The 14,624-nt window shown below is 46.3% G+C and overlaps 1 protein-coding gene across 1 annotated transcript in view; it reads right to left on the reverse strand.

Annotated features, from left to right (window-relative positions):
- The window catches only part of LOC142572746 (uncharacterized), a 144,184-nt gene extending 129,850 nt beyond the window's left edge, over positions 1-14,334 (reverse strand). Inside the window, exon 1 of the mRNA XM_075682066.1 lies at positions 13,963-14,334. The gene's annotated coding sequence lies outside the window, so the exon portion shown is untranslated. The remainder of the gene's footprint in view (positions 1-13,962) is intronic.
- Positions 14,335-14,624: the final 290 nt, after the last annotated feature.

Genomic DNA, 14,624 nt, shown 5'->3' on the forward strand with positions numbered 1-14,624 from the left:
TGTCAATGCACGCCGCATGCGAATGCTGTTTCTGTCCATTCTGAATAGGTAATTGGAGTGGAAAATCTATAATCTACATGTCTGTTTTCTAGCTTAAATTTCGTCTTGCCGGCCAATTAAGTCGTTATTCGCTTCTATTTCATTTCAGTACTTCCTCGGAATAGGTCATATGCATATTCTCACTAGCATGTGATAATTTGTTAATTGTGCTGTATACGTCCCGAAGCGACACATGGCCTCTGCGTTACGCCATATAGGTGGGCATCGGATAAATTTGGAGAAAAGGAGGAATTGATTTCGCTTTTTTTTTAGGGGTTAGGGGGGGGGGGGGGGTGCGAGGCTGAGTGGGTAAACCACAAATATGAATACGGCACAGGAACCCTTGCCGCGAACAAGCGATGCTGTTGCCGTCGTGGGGAAGTGGCCGGTCCGTGTGTTGGACGAACGCGGCCACGATAATTAAACCGGCGGTCATGAGGCCGGCCCGGTGTCGTCTGCCGACGGCATGCCGGTGGTCGGCCAGCGGGCTCGACATTTGCAAAAGCCAAGCCCGGCCCAAGCCAGATTGCTGTGGTCGGGCCAGTTTACTCTTTAACTGACCATGGGCGTCAGTCGGATCTACCGCCGAGCCCCCCCCCCCCCCCTTTCTTCCCTTTTTTTTTTTTTGCTTAGGTCATGCTACCCCATCTTAGCTGAATATGGTGATGCGGTGGAGCCAACGGCTGCTCAAGTGAGTGACTGGCTGCTCACGAGTTTAAGATTCTGGTATGACTCGTCAAAACGAAATACACCAGAGGTGGTTCCATTAAACGCATTTCTGTCGACTTGCATGATGAATTGCATTTTGTTTGGTTGCTGGTTGCCATGGCACTTGGAAGATAAAAACGCTGTAACAGTGCAGGATAATTTTATTTCCCCGGTGCACTTTCGGAAACTAGCCATGTCGCGGGTACTAGAAAAAGAAAGACGACGCATTGTAGATCTGTGCCTTCAAAACTATACTCAACGCGTTATATCGGATATGACAAAAAGGCCACTTAAAACTGTGAACCGAATCATCCAGGCTTACAAGAAGGATGGAAGAATTGCGGATGCTTCCCGTAAAGCCCGGCAAAGAGTGACCACTGAAGCTGAATACATGACCACTGTTGCGGCGGCGGCTGCAAACCCGACCTCCACCGTTCGGGAAATTAAGAACAGCCTCAGGCTGGGTGACGTCTCTGACACGACTATCAAGCGTCGCCTCTACGCCCCAGCCTAACAAAGAGCGCAAAATAATGACTGTATTTTTACCCTCATCACTTATAAAAACATGCTAAGTGATTTATGTGGTGAGATGCTTGTTTCTGTTATTGTATATTGATTAAGCAGGCGGTTCACAAGCTGTAGACCGAACCAGATGGAAAATGCTCCAGTTAGTGAAGTGCGCCTTCCGGCAACGCCGCCTCGGTCGCTCAGTCACCTGGGTCTAGCGAAGTGTACTTTACAGCAAAGCCAGCGCGGCGCGCTCCAGCACTGTAGCAGACGACGCGAAGCGCCTCCCCTAAGTCCGTGTGCGCCTGCGCCGCTTCGCTTCGATGCGCTACCGCGCCAAACGCACTGGCGCCCCGCGGAGCGAGGCCACGGTGAGCCGTGTTCACATTAAGAGTGGACGAGCCTGTACATGCATGCATGTTGTCCGAAGATGCCTGTAAAGCGTGCTTCACTACAGCATGGGTACTATTGCAAAAAAGCCTACGCTGAGAAATAAAAGTGGAGGTGTTTAATAGCAGTGTCGATGGTGCACATCACGTTGACGGAGACGATCGTGATGGCATTGAAGAAGAATTCTTCCTAGACGGAGAGAAAAAAAAACACGTCTGTGCTATATGGAAGTATTCGATGAAAGACGTTCGCTTATCTTGCAATCTTTCCGCGCTGCTAAAGTCGTGGACTAGCTCGTTGTACGTGTTATAGGGATGAGTTCGTTTATGGCAGCTAAGCGTGATACATTAAAGACAGCACACTTCCAAAAATTGTGTTGACAGTTGACCAGTTGTCGATTCGCGAAACGTGTGCTGAACGTCTCTTAGAGGCCAAGGATGGGCATGCGCGCTTTGCTTTTTCGAGCGGTTGGTAATCTCTATAATGCGACTGCGAAGCCCTAAATCTGCTAACTGGAGATAGTCAAGATGTATGAGGTCTTCGATCAGTGTCAGAGTTTCTTGAACGTCAAGAATCCAGCTGGCTGCCGATGTGGTCTCTTCACTGTTGAAACCGGTAGAGAATTTTTTGTCATATCATTCAACCGATGGTTTGAGTAGTAGGTCCTCTGATAGCATGTCAATGAAGGCAATGCCAATGATTATACCATGACCGTGTTATCGTAAATATAGGTCAGTATTACACTTTACGAAATTGTCTGGTGATTTTTATAACCAAGGTGTTGCGGCAATTCTCGCAGTTCCACTCCTTAGCTTCTTCTGTAAAATGCGAGTACGCGTATACCTGTACAGGGTTCTCAAAGTTAAACTGTCAGCAATTTTAACACAAAGCTGCGCTATAGCTACGCAAATGCTGCTCGTACGGGTGGTTTATGCACTTTTGCAGGAGATAATTCTTGCGGACGGCATAAATTTATATTGGAAACTCGAAGACAATCGTATTCGAGGACAACTTCATTTCTTTAATTAAAGGAAAATCAGACATCCACCTGTTCGTAGCAACTGCTACAAAGGAAACCCATACGGGTTCCTTGAAAGAAAATCCTCGCGGTTGAAAAAAAATTCGTCCTGGTCCGGGACTCGAAACCGGGACCACCGCCTTTCTGGGGCAGCCGATCTACCATTTGAGCTAACCAGGTGGCCAGCAGACAGCTGGGTGAAGTCGAACTTGTCAACAACTCAAAGCAAAGGCAAGCATTTGACGTCAAACGCTTGCCTTTGCTTCGAGTTGTTGACAAATTCGACTTCGCCCTGCTTTCTCCAATAAATGATGAATATAGATGAATGACGATATCTGATGAATGTTCTACGAAACATTCATCAACTCAGCGTTTTGGAGCTAAGCCATCCACAGGCATAGAGCTGATTTGCTGATTACTTCGGACCCGTCAAGGAACATTACGGCTTGAAAGCATACGGGGCGAAGACCTATATTTTGCAGCCTGTGAAGCAACGTATTTCTTTCCGCGCCCAACACCGAGCGCGACTGCAAGTTGGTCAAGTCGGAACGATTGGTAAACGATGCGCAAAGCAACGAAGACACAAACTAAGATAACTGCCCAATGTTGACGTGAAGATTCTTAGAGCGCCCGAAGATGGTTTTGGATTGCGTCACTTTTGTGGGCGCTTCGGGACTTTGAGTTTTGGGGGCATATGACAGCGCTTCGCATACAATAGTGTCAGTTATCCTAGTCGAGGCGTAGCCTAATTGTAGAGTGCCCGCTTCCACTGCGGGAGGCTGTGGGTTCGATTCTCACCACCGCCGGGCACTGTTGCGACGCCTGTTTCTCGAAGCTCGACCGGCGTTACTACTGGGTAGCGTGGCGTTGTCGGCAGGCTGCAGGCGTCCGGTAGACCATGACAACCAGGTAGGGACGAGACGATTTCTAGTGCGAAACATCCACTGCTTATTCAATGGTTGGTGAAAGATGTAAAAGAAGAGAATGGATGATGAAAAAGTACATTGTGAGGCCCCTTATATAGGCCCACTAAAATCGTAGGCGGGATCTTGCTCACGTCAACGTGACGTGAAATGCACTGAGTCCCCCTCGTTTCTTTGCGGCTGCTCCTTATCTCCTGGGCGATGTTGTACGTCCCTATTGTTGCTTTTCGGCTCCTCCCACTTTCCTAGGCGACGTTGCACTTGCTTGCCTCCGCTAGTGGCAACCCACGGGTCCGTGATGGACGGCTGATCCTTTATTCTAGGCGACGTTGGTTCGCGGAAAGAGTTTTCACGCACACACACAAAGGGGCCTGTGAACACTGCGGGGCGCCCGTCAGACTGGCAACCACTCGAGACAACCATAGCAAATTAGGAATCCACACTCCGCTTCGATGAGGCATGGTGGTTGAGCATCCTTTTTAACGAGGTGTTACACGCCAACCGTAAAAGCACCCACTTGTTCAAATGGGCACAACCGTATCCAGGCTTGGCATTCAGTTTTCTGCAGGGGTCATGCGTTTGGGATAGGACCCTGCGTCCTAAATTCAAGTCGAAACCCTCGCGAGCAGACACAAAAAAAATGGAGGGTTGGGCCACTCCCGTGGCGACAATTTCCCATGTGGCGCCCCAAATGCACCTATTGAGGGGGGGGGGGGGCGCCTTCGGGCTGAGAATAAACGCCCTTTTTCAAGCGTGTAGGTTCTATAATGGCCAAGCACCAGGCCAGGAGCGCGCATGTAGATATTTTACCAGCAGGTACCCGATGGCAGCACTTGCCTCCCACACCTGCGGCGGATGCTCTTCAACAAGGACAAGAGGCACCCAGAAACAACTCTTGAAATCTTTACTGCGCTCCCTATCGAGATGCCAACCCCCACGAAAGCGAGCAGCAGGCCAGGCAACAGCTCTACTCTTTAGAAGAAAAAAACTGGTGGGTTTACGACAGCACCGGGATTTGAATACGAGGCGAATGCTCTACCGCCAGGCCAACGCTTCGTTCTGTTTTCCAGTCCCGCCGTGAGACGGAACCCACGGAAATTTCGCTTTGAAACCCTCGCTCCTAAGGTCTTTAGGAGCGATGTCACGATGCAGGTCACGATATAGTCCTCGTACGGATCATATAGAGTCTGTTAACGCCACCACATTTTGTGCAAGATCGGTCTTCAGTTTTCTCAGAGCGGCAGCGATCGCAGCACTTTCCACATGTGTAGAAGAAACTACGCGATCCAACTAAACGGAAAATGTAAGCGATTGTACATACATATTGCATAGACCACGTTAAGCATAATACATGTTGGATACTTTTACTTGCTGAATTTCCGCATGGTAACATTCATCAGTAGGCGCACATAAGTCTGTGTAAGTGAGTTGGGTTTATACAATAGATTCTTTGCCCAAGTATTTTCTGGGGTCGTTGTTTAGGAATGGCACAAACGATGTCCAAAAGACCTAATTGCAACAAATATCCGCCTTCAAGAGTATAATTGTGTTGCTAAAACGAAGACCTCCAGTGCCTTCGTCCCCAAAGTTTATGATGCTTGGTTGGACCGTTTCTGGAAGAATAAGGTGTGCCGAAGTCGTGCACTGAGTAAAAGTAATCTGTACTCCACAGTCGCGAAAGTAGGAGAGCGTCAGTTACAGCTGCAGTTATATCGTGGACACCACACATGAAGCAGCACATGAAGCATGTGATTCAGGCTTGAGAGGAAGCTTTAGCTCGGGGCCAACTTTGATTCCACCTATTAAAGTATATTAAACACATGTTAACATGTAAAACACATTTATAATACAGCCGCTGCTCGCTCAAATACAATTTGAAAGAAATTTATCGCATTTTAGAGAGAAGGGGAATTCTAGTGACTGTAGAAAGCAGAATTTTCATACGGAGTTAGCCCCTAGCTAAAGCTCCGGCATAAGAGGAAGCTTTGGTTTGGGGTCAACTGCGATTTCTCTGTTCAAATAGATACAAAATGCGGATATGTTTTTGTGAGACAACTACAAGACCGATTTGAATAACATTTGTTGCATTTGAGATGGAAAGCTAAATTCTTGTGATTCTATGAAAGATAAGTTTGATTTATGACCTGGGTTTAGTTTACAAAAATGCCTGAAAATTGCAATAATTTCGAAAAAGAAATGGTGTACGAAGTTTCCAAATATGTAACATTGTGAAAAAAAAACAGATATTGCAGTTGTGCAAGCTTCATCTGTTGGAGAATATAAAGCAGGCAAATTGGATATATGAGCTTACAGCTTACCAAAAAAGATATTAACGTTGCTTACGAGGGTTTTGCAAAAGTTCTGCACACAGATTAGTAGCATATTTCAGAGCGACGTATAATAACTACATCAGTTTTGTCCGCTTTGGATGTATTATTAGGTTCAATTTACATAATTGTGATATTGTTCCTTAGTGTTGAGTTGCAGAATAGTAAACTTCATACCCTATCTGTTTCTCTAATTTTTAAAAATTTTAAGAATTTTTTAAAGAATTAGTAGCCTAAACAAAAAATACACTCCCTAGAGTCACTAGATTTTAACTTTTCATTTTAGACTTGGTTTCGAAGTCAACAAATCTCAATGAGGTTGGTGCAGTGATTGCAGAGAAAAACAATTTCAACGTTCCCATCTATTTAAGATAGGGGCGGAAACACTAAAATTTCCTCCTAACGGCTTCCAAAACTGAGGCAACAGAAAGCAAAGTGACATTGGAAATGCAATTTCGCTCCCGCAGTGACCGCACTGCCTATTTTCCAGACCTCCGCCCTGAATGAGAAACTGTTGCTCAACGCCCAGCACGTTGCTCCTTATTGGCTTGGGAATTGTCACGTTTTTCAATGCCTGAGGTGCAAAACCAAACTTGCACGCCATCTTTGCATGTACGGTCGTAACGCCCTAGTCACGTCGGAGAGAGAAAAACGCTATTGAGCCTCACTAGCACATCTCGTCAACCACAATCCTAAAGGAAACTTGATGGAAAAAAAAGGAATATTGATGCATGGTCTACAAGTTCCCGATAATCTCACGACCTGTGCTATAACTTATGCTTCCCCTGGGACGAGAACGACGTATCTGACGCCGGTAGCCAGTCATTCGCGCTAACATTAAAAAAAAATCATGTTCACCACATCATCGCGCACCGTCATTAACTGCCATTAGCCGCCGCGAGCTCACGATCACAAAGCGTGAGAAAAATTGGCGGTCATTAAATATGATAGCAGTACAAATGTCGACGTCCAGCGGTGGTCCCGGGACTTCCTAATGCAGTTCAACGTGGCTGTTTTGTAAGCGTTTTTTCTTTCTTTACTGCGACAGCAGTTAGGAGCTCAAAATTTGGTTTGCCTTGTCCGTCCGTCCCATCCGTCCATCCATTCTGTTACACTGACGACTGCAGTAGTCGTCATCGACGAGGCGCTTTTTTTTATCCACAAGCATTGCCATTGCCACAGCGTGAAGAAAAATAAAAACTTCTCCGCAACCGGCTCCACTGGAATTCGAACCCATGCCAGTGCAGCAATATGCATTTCGCGGGCATGACAATGTGCACAAAATGACGTGGCGAAATGGCGTACAATACAAAGAGGCGTAGATGACAATGACGATGAGGACCCCCAAACAAAGCACATACCCACAATAAAAAATAACGTGGTTGGTTGAAAACAACGTCGAAAGTATTGACAAGGTCAATACCAATTGCGACGTCGAGAAGACACCGCCTCGGAGTTTACACAGTAGCTCACAGTATTCACAGGCACCAGATACGTATATAATAGTGTTGCAAATATGCAGAGAGAATATAATCGCTCAAATCTTGTAGGTGAACCGGTGTCACTTCGCTCGTGACAATGCTTGTAGAAGTTTTGGCATCGGAGTCTATTTGAAAGTTCCAGGAGGGACATTCGCAAAGAGTCATCGTGCCCTGAAAGTCTGAATCCTTCAACAGAGGAACTGCCTCCTCAGCTGCAGCCTAAATTTGGCTTACAGAAACACTGAGTACAAAAGAAAGTAATGCAAGGAGACCTAAAACCTGAAGGTCGTCTGAAATACCACGCTACAGTCAAGTCACGCATGTAGGTCCTTGGACGCTGTCATATTGCACGACGGAAACAAAGAAAAATGGCAGTTCCCACAAAACAAAGCATAATAAACAAGGTGTAAACCACGATTATCCGAATCAATTATACTTAAATTGTGAAATGTTCAGTCGCCGCGAACTCAAAGAAAAGATTAGCGTAAGCATTTGACCGAACAATTTCGAATAAGAGGTCTTATAAAGCTGTGTACTTTATCTAATTCAATATAGCCTACTTAGACAACGGGAGTCTCAGATTGTTTAAGTATGTCCATGCATGTAGTTCAATTTTCACGACATTCATTACTATGTCGTACAGAGAGTAGGTTGCGCACATCACAAAGAATAAAATGTAAGAAGGTATCTTTCCACACTACTATTTCTGTACTATCACAGATTACCTTTCAAGTGTAGCAATAAATGGTAATTTCCTTACTGTTATTCTAAACTATAGGTTCGTACACAACCCCACCCTTCCTCCTAAAAAAAAAAAACACCCTAACGGCTGGTGTCTCCTACAGTTCCGAGTACTGGGTAGACGCAATTATTAGAGAAAGAAACAGGCAACCAAAACGAACAAAAAAATAAGATGCTGCTATCACAGTAAATGAGTTCGGACTCGAAGGAATCGCTGAAATCTTTTGTCCTTTTTGTTTGTGAAATTTATCCCATGAAAGGTTGGATGGCGTAGCAAAGCATAGGAACACAACCAACTGTGTTCCAGCACGTTTATAAAACATCGCCACCACCTCTCTTTCCACCCGCTTCTCGTAACTCATAAGAAAAAGAAACTGTCATTCGGCTCCCTTATACTGAGAAGGCTGGAGCTTCAACGACGGTTGTTTGCAAGTTCTCAAAAGATAGCTCTGATTTGTTTCATCATCTACTCGTCATCAGTCAGTATACCGGCAACTGACAGCAGTTAGCAGAATGGAATGGAAGGACAGACTGGCCTCGCCTGGTAGTTCCTCTGCAGGACATACACTGAATACCAATTTCCCGAGCGCGGGTAGGTAGACGGTCCTGCGCAATATGGGGTCCTCGTCGTGCAGTGAGTTGTGCAGATGTGCTAATAACGTCTGACTCCCGGTTTAGGGTGCGGTAACACGTCATTAGCGGCGGATTTCAACAGTCACTCACATGTTCAGCACTTAGTCAAATCTTGGCATAACGACGTGCGTCTGCGGTTATTGTAGTCGCTGGAGCGACGAAGAGCAGGAGCTCTAGGCAGTGCTGATAAAAAAAAAATGAACTTTTTTGTACCTTCACCTAGTGGCTCTTCTTGGCATGTCACTGTCTCGTTGCTGCGTGTACTTTATTCGAGACTACTACACGGACTAGCGCAAATTTCGGCTGTCGACCGCTCCGAGTTACCGCTCGCGTTAGGTGTTTGCGCCACCTGCGACTCCCGCGCCCACATTGCCCGCTTTTGAAACGACGAAGGTTGACGAAACTACTTTGTCGACAAGCTTCGTCCTGGAACTAAACTCATTGCCAATGGTCATAATGCGATGCATTCTTCTACGAGTTCCGCCAATTTTTCTTTTTTTTTTTCTTTTTATGCGACTGGGCAGGCAAACGTACGGACGGGCGGCGGGGTATCTCGCTGATTTTCGGGTTCATACCAGTGATAGTGCAGCCTGTCTCACCGTTTTCGGGGGCCATTCCAGCTGATTGTGCAACCTAAAATTGTGCCACAAGGTATGTGCCCCTGGGGCGAAAATATATGTGCAACTTGGCATGTGCATTGGCTATGTGCACTGAGGTCACTGGGTTTTAGTTTGCTGTCAGTCTTATATCTTTTGAATGAGAAACATTCTGTCTTACTTATCATAATTACAAGCATTGCAATGTGTAGTCTCTACATAACCGTTCGCTACAAAGCTTACATTTTTCAGTGATTCGCATTATGCTGACGTCAACTGCAGTTGAGTCCGCCGTGCTTTTTTTTTTTTTTGAGAAACTGCTTATCTGTAAAAGGCGCAGATTGGATACTCCGGCACGAGCAGACGCGGGGCATGGGCATACAGAACAAAGGGAATTACCATTAACAATGTGTACAAATGTGCTAGGCTTTACATGGACTTCCTGATACATCGCGATGACCGGCGTATGTAGCTTCCATTTAGAATCGGCCCATTTTCGGCGTCGTAAATTCCAGCAGTTTCCCCAGTCTCACGTCACCGCGCAGCCTTGCTTTGCGTGCGTAGCCGCTCATGCGATGGCGTCGAACGCACCTTCGAAAGCCACCCTCTGCACGAGTTACAGATGACGATTCTCGCAACGAACAAACAAGCCTCAGCATTTCACAAAAAGACAAATTAGTTGGGTCGTGGAGCGGAGCGATGCGGTCTGAAAGTGCTAATAGTCTTTTTTGGATAAAAGTGATAGTTTGCTTATTTAATCTTTAATGAAATCTTGCGAAACAAGTCCGAGATCAGACAAGGAATAAAAACAGAGGAGAGACGCGACAAGCGTTCACATCAGCGTGAGCTTGTCTTCATTCGTTTACAAGTTACATGAATTCACACCAGCATACTGAATTTCGGTTACGGAATTTTGAATACGGAATTACTGGTTTGCACGCTTTCGCCCTTTACTTATACTATCTTGTCGGTGTATCCTATATGGCTTGTGTTCAACCACAAACACTGGGAGAACTGCTTTGTCGTAGCATGTCATTTATTCATACTTCATTATGTGACTGAATGGCCAAGTATATGTGCTGGTAAAATTAACTAAATATTGATTTCTATAAAGCGTATTTCTAGAGTGCTTCATTTCATTTTGGATCATACTTTATTACCTTAGCAATGTTGTCGATGAGTACTGACCGGGCGGCATCGTCAGGAAAGTCATTTCCGACGGTGCCACAGTGCCCCGGAAGCCATTGGAAGATGATATCATGTCCGTTTATGAGGGCTTGATAGAGAACCTCTCTGATCTCAGACACCAGTTGGTCATGGGTCTTGCGTCGTAAGGCTGACTGCAGACTGTGAAGGGCTGCCTTGGAGTCACAAAAAACGACCCACTTTCGAGGTTTGGCTTGTGCGATGTAATTACCAGCGGCACGTAGAGTGGCAAGTTCTGTGGCCGTAGAGGTCGTTATATGGGACACTTTGAAAGTAATTGTAATTTGTAAGGCCAGGATGATAACAGCGCCTATGGAGCTGGTGGCTGAGGCAGATCCATCTGTGTAAATGTGCGTTCTTTGCTTATTTGCCTCGTTCAGTAATGACAGCGTGAACTGACGTAGAGCCACTGTTGAATGACGGGTCTTCTTCGTTATTCCCTGGCACGTCCTATTATGCCCTTATCAAGGAGAGATGCGCCGAGCGGTCTTTGTTTACTTGCTCAAACCAAGACTGAAGTTTTGCGGAGCACCCCGATCTTCTCCAACTGCCGTCTTCACCGGTTGGATCCTATATTGAAGCTGCAGATTTCATCGAACTTCTCCCGTCGTGATGCAACTTTACTGTGCCGCCTTTGGTTAGGGGTGGCTTTTACGAAAGCCTACTCATTCCTCACTGGAATGTCCGACACACCGATCTGTGACTCGTGCAACTGTGAAGAAACGATTGAGCACGTGTTGTGTTTTTGTGATCTCTATGACAACGAACGCGACGTTCTTCAGAGGGTGTTAAACCGATTAGATAACAGACTATTTTACGAGACTAAGATTCTCGGGCCATGGTCCCATGCATCGCAGGCTCACAAAGCGACGCGGGCACTGCTACATTTCATGAAAGCGACTGGCCTCAGTGACCGATTATAGGCATGAAGTTATGGACATCCGCATGTACTCACACCGATAGCGCCTTCTTCCCTCCATCTCCTTTCTTTTCTTTCATTAGGCCCCTTCCCCTGTGTACGGTAGTAAACCGGACGAGCGTCTGGTTGACCTCCCCTACCTTTCCTTCCTTCCTTTTCATCCTCCTAATCGATGTGGAAAAGCCAGCGACATGATTCGTCATTTCTAAATTAAGCCAGATAAATAACTGAGCGTATCATTTCAATGGTAATTTAAATGGTCATGCAATTAAAATATATTTACAGCCCTATCGGCCCTCGCCGGATCGAGTGAGACGCGTATTTGGGGCGTCAACGCACATCGGAAACCGAACGGCAATCATCGCTGCAGTTACAGGGCTTACTACGAACGTCTAATTTACTATATATAGGTTGTCCCAGCTAACGTTAGCTAAGCGGTCCAATGAAAAAAAAAATACTGAAAATAGCCGTGAAGGATGCACCTTTAAAACCTACGATGTTCGGTTGTCAGGGCGGCTCGCGATTGAACACTGTAGGTCTTATAATTGTATCTGGCACTGTGTTTTTACATTTTTTTTTTCGTTTAACATCTTGGCTAACGTTAGCTGCGACACACAGTAGGTCATTCTATGTAAACTTGTACAATTCAAAAGTCGGGATGAGACGGCCAAGTCTGAGTGCGTGTAGACTTAATTTCGTTGTCGCTGTTCCAGCTGTGTCAGAAATTTATTCTGATCATTCATTAAAGCACAAATTAGTGATTGTTCCTGAAGATTTCGCGTTACCGCCTGTAAATTGCACTAACCATCAGAATGTTTATTGCAAAGATCCATGCCACCGTGAGTGAGTGACTGACTTATTTGGATGAAATTGGAAATGTTGGAGACTTTTGAGTCGCTGGCTTCATTGCAAACAATAGACTGTTCAGTGATCAAAAGATAATATCACGAGGTGGTATGACAAGCGTTCCGTCAACAAAGTACATTTTGAAAAATTACTTAAATAGTCAACATCGAAAAATTATATTAATAAGAAACAGCTACAGAACGGCCCCGTTCTGCAGTTTCTGCGAGTTAACAAAACTCAATCAAATAATACACGATACTGAAAAAAACATGCACAAAGAATATGCTAAGTGCTAATAAACAGATAAAATGTCATATTCATTAAAGAATGCTATTAATGCTTTTAGAGCAGATTGCAGCAACGATGCATTACTGCACGGCGCAAGTAACTTTTCTGCACAGCAAGGCAGATCATAAATGCGATTCATTGCTGACCTCAAAGTCCATTTCTGCTGCTTGAGACTTGCCATGTTAAGAGTAAGCAATTAAAAATAAAATTATGGGGCTTTACGTGCCAAAACAACTTTCTGATTATGAGGCACGCCGTAGTGAAGGACTCCGGAAATTTCGACCACCTGAGGTTCTTTAATGTGCCCCTAAATCTAAGTACACGGGTGTTCTCGCATTTTGCCCCCATCGAAATGCGGCCACCGTGGGCGGGATTCGATCCCGCGAAAGCCAAGTCTTTGTGGAATACACAAGAATATCGTAGTCAATATACGAGCGTGGGCATGTAGCATCTAGGTTAACTGCACGCACACACACAAAAAAAAAACAATACGTTCAGGACGCAAGCGCAGTTTAGAGTAGGTAACCAGTCGATTGATGTTGTTTCGGGAAGTGCTGTTCTCCAGACATGACATGCACAGCCATTAAACTTCCCCTACTGTCTGATATCGTCTTCGCTGTCACGCGACAGGTCCCTCTTTATCGATGCTTCGCTGTTTATTTTTAGGTTAGCATTGTGCTAACTTCAAACCTATATTAAGTTGTGCTCTTACATAGAAATTAGTAACGTGATGTTCAGCTTATATGATGTACTCTGTGTCTTGTTTTATAGCAAGTTTGAACGGTTTCTCGTAGTTGGGTCAATGACAAGCAAGTTATGAAATTTTCTAACTTTTCTGACTGCCTGAGTAACTCGCAGTTGAACTGACGATAGCGAATAACGTTACAAGAACTTGATGTTGCATATTTGATTCGAAATATTACGAGCCTCACGCTACTTGTACGAGATCAGTCCTTTTAAGGACGGAAGTGGCTTCGTGATAAACGCCTCTAGCTTACGTTTAGCTATAAAAGAAAACGACTGACTCATGCCACCTTGCGGAGTGTGAACGATGAAGTTACTTTACGCATTTCCCTCTTCCTTGGTGAACTTGAAGCGTATGCGGCAAACTCCATTCTACCCAGAGAGTAGTTGCTTACTACAGCGCGAGTACGGCCGCGTACCATTTCTACGTTTGCTTGTCTCCGGCGCAGAAAGCATGATTAATCAATGCGTCGTTCAACGAACCCCTTCCTGAAGCATTTCTCAGCCCGTCACTCCGCCAGTATTCCTACGCACCAGCGCGCGAAAGACGTACGCGACTCCGTTTGCAGCAGCAGTCCAGCCGCGCAAGTTCTCACCTGTCAGAAACCAGGAGAAAACGCTGCAAGGACACGGACACCAGTCAGGAGAGGCTACGCAAGACCGCGTCTCCCTCCTTCGCCTCGTCACCCGAGCGGAGATCTACGACGCAATCCGTCTCTCGACGGCCACTGCCTGGGCTGGGACCCCCCTCTTACACTACGCTGTCAAAGTCACTCGGCTCGTCGCCATCCCGCTACGCGAAGACAGTTCGCCGCACATAATCAGGTCCACGATCACAACCGCGGGACGGCGCTGAGAGACCGAAGAGTTCGGCAAGCGCACTGCTCGTGTGCACTGCCGAGAAACGTGGCACGAAGGCGTCAAGCAGCCGCCGTCGCGCGAGCGGGATGATCGACCAAAGCGGTCGGTCGGCGCGATGGAATGCCCCAGTGTCGTACGAAGGGTCCCTTCTTTTTTTTCCGGCAGGTATTGGAGCTGCCCGACGAGAGGGCGACAGGGAGGTGAAGGGTGAGAATGCGCGCGGGAAGGGGCAGTGGGGGGCGGGGGGGGGGGGCTGTTCTACGCGCCGACGCCTGGCTATTCAGTGAGTGGCACGACCACAGCGCGCGTTGCCAGGGGAGACGAGGCACCGAACGGTTCAAAGCCGCCACGAGCTTCGGAATCAATCGGGAACCCCCGCAGAAAGGGCTGGTGTCTA

Source organism: Dermacentor variabilis, chromosome 2 (assembly GCF_050947875.1).
Source record: "Dermacentor variabilis isolate Ectoservices chromosome 2, ASM5094787v1, whole genome shotgun sequence".
In the NCBI taxonomy this organism is placed as follows: domain Eukaryota; kingdom Metazoa; phylum Arthropoda; class Arachnida; order Ixodida; family Ixodidae; genus Dermacentor; species Dermacentor variabilis.